The 2,500-nt window shown below is 59.3% G+C and overlaps 1 pseudogene; it reads left to right on the forward strand.

Annotated features, from left to right (window-relative positions):
* LOC124572220 overlaps positions 1-2,500 on the forward strand; it is a 6,551-nt pseudogene that overhangs the window by 850 nt on the left and 3,201 nt on the right.

Below are 2,500 nucleotides of genomic sequence, written 5' to 3' on the forward strand. Positions count from 1 at the left end.
TGGCTCGGGATGCTCTCGGGCGGAATAATCGCTCCCGTCAGCGGCGCTTCAGCTTTGGACAACTTCACGACCCGTCTTGAAACACGGACCAAGGAGTCTAACATGTGCGCGAGTCATTGGGCTGTACGAAACCTAAAGGCGTAATGAAAGTGAAGGTCTCGCCTTGCGCGGGCCGAGGGAGGATGGGGCTTCCCCGCCCTTCACGGGGCGGCGGCCTCCGCACTCCCGGGGCGTCTCGTCCTCATTGCGAGGTGAGGCGCACCTAGAGCGTACACGTTGGGACCCGAAAGATGGTGAACTATGCCTGGCCAGGACGAAGTCAGGGGAAACCCTGATGGAGGTCCGTAGCGATTCTGACGTGCAAATCGATCGTCGGAGCTGGGTATAGGGGCGAAAGACTAATCGAACCATCTAGTAGCTGGTTCCCTCCGAAGTTTCCCTCAGGATAGCTGGTGCTCGTACGAGTCTCATCCGGTAAAGCGAATGATTAGAGGCCTTGGGGCCGAAACGACCTCAACCTATTCTCAAACTTTAAATGGGTGAGATCTCCGGCTTGCTTGATATGCTGAAGCCGCGAGCAAACGACTCGGATCGGAGTGCCAAGTGGGCCACTTTTGGTAAGCAGAACTGGCGCTGTGGGATGAACCAAACGCCGAGTTAAGGCGCCCGAATCGACGCTCATGGGAAACCATGAAAGGCGTTGGTTGCTTAAGACAGCAGGACGGTGGCCATGGAAGTCGGAATCCGCTAAGGAGTGTGTAACAACTCACCTGCCGAAGCAACTAGCCCTGAAAATGGATGGCGCTGAAGCGTCGTGCCTATACTCGGCCGTCAGTCTGGCAGTCATGGCCGGTCCTTGCGGCCGGCCGCGAAGCCCTGACGAGTAGGAGGGTCGCGGCGGTGGGCGCAGAAGGGTCTGGGCGTGAGCCTGCCTGGAGCCGCCGTCGGTGCAGATCTTGGTGGTAGTAGCAAATACTCCAGCGAGGCCCTGGAGGGCTGACGCGGAGAAGGGTTTCGTGTGAACAGCCGTTGCACACGAGTCAGTCGATCCTAAGCCCTAGGAGAAATCCGATGTTGATGGGGGCCGTCATAGCATGATGCACTTTGTGCTGGCCCCCGTTGGGCGAAAGGGAATCCGGTTCCTATTCCGGAACCCGGCAGCGGAACCGATACAAGTCGGGCCCCTCTTTTAGAGATGCTCGTCGCGGTAACCCAAAAGGACCCGGAGACGTCGTCGGGAGATCGGGGAAGAGTTTTCTTTTCTGCATGAGCGTTCGAGTTCCCTGGAATCCTCTAGCAGGGAGATAGGGTTTGGAACGCGAAGAGCACCGCAGTTGCGGCGGTGTCCCGATCTTCCCCTCGGACCTTGAAAATCCGGGAGAGGGCCACGTGGAGGTGTCGCGCCGGTTCGTACCCATATCCGCAGCAGGTCTCCAAGGTGAAGAGCCTCTAGTCGATAGAATAATGTAGGTAAGGGAAGTCGGCAAATTGGATCCGTAACTTCGGGATAAGGATTGGCTCTGAGGATCGGGGCGTGTCGGGCTTGGTCGGGAAGTGGGTCAGCGCTAACGTGCCGGGCCTGGGCGAGGTGAGTGCCGTAGGGGTGCCGGTAAGTGCGGGCGTTTAGCGCGGGCGTGGTCTGCTCTCGCCGTTGGTTGGCCTCGTGCTGGCCGGCGGTGCAGGATGCGCGCGCCTGCGCGGCGTTCGCGCCCCGGTGCTTCAACCTGCGTGCAGGATCCGAGCTCGGTCCCGTGCCTTGGCCTCCCACGGATCTTCCTTGCTGCGAGGCCGCGTCCGCCTTAGCGTGCTCCTCCGGGGGCGCGCGGGTGCGCGGATTCTCTTCGGCCGCCATTCAACGATCAACTCAGAACTGGCACGGACTGGGGGAATCCGACTGTCTAATTAAAACAAAGCATTGCGATGGCCCTAGCGGGTGTTGACGCAATGTGATTTCTGCCCAGTGCTCTGAATGTCAACGTGAAGAAATTCAAGCAAGCGCGGGTAAACGGCGGGAGTAACTATGACTCTCTTAAAGTGAAAGTGAAAGTGATGAATCTCTTCCTTCTGGCCCGCGCCCTTCCGGAACGCCTGCTTCGCGCGCGGACGTCCCTTCTCCCGAAAACGGCTGCACCAACATCCCCCGCTGACTTTCGCCCCATTACGGTCTGCTCGGTGTTGGCGCGGACCTTTCACAAGGTTCTCGCGTCACGCCTGATGCGCGCATGTGCTGTGGACGAACGTCAGCGGGCATTCATCCCTCGGGATGGGATGTTGGAAAATACCTTCATCTTGGACACTGCTCTCACCGACGCAGTTCGCTCCTGCCGCTCTGTCTTTGTGGCATCGATCGACGTATCTAAGGCATTCGATTCGGTAGATCATGCTGCCCTTCGCCCCGTGCTGAAGGCGCATGGCCTGCCGGATTGCTTTGTCGAGTATGTCGAGCGGTGCTACGAGGGCAGCACGACAGTGATAGCGGACGGCGCCGGCGTGGGCGTGT

This window comes from Schistocerca americana, unplaced genomic scaffold (assembly GCF_021461395.2).
Source record: "Schistocerca americana isolate TAMUIC-IGC-003095 unplaced genomic scaffold, iqSchAmer2.1 HiC_scaffold_179, whole genome shotgun sequence".
In the NCBI taxonomy this organism is placed as follows: domain Eukaryota; kingdom Metazoa; phylum Arthropoda; class Insecta; order Orthoptera; family Acrididae; genus Schistocerca; species Schistocerca americana.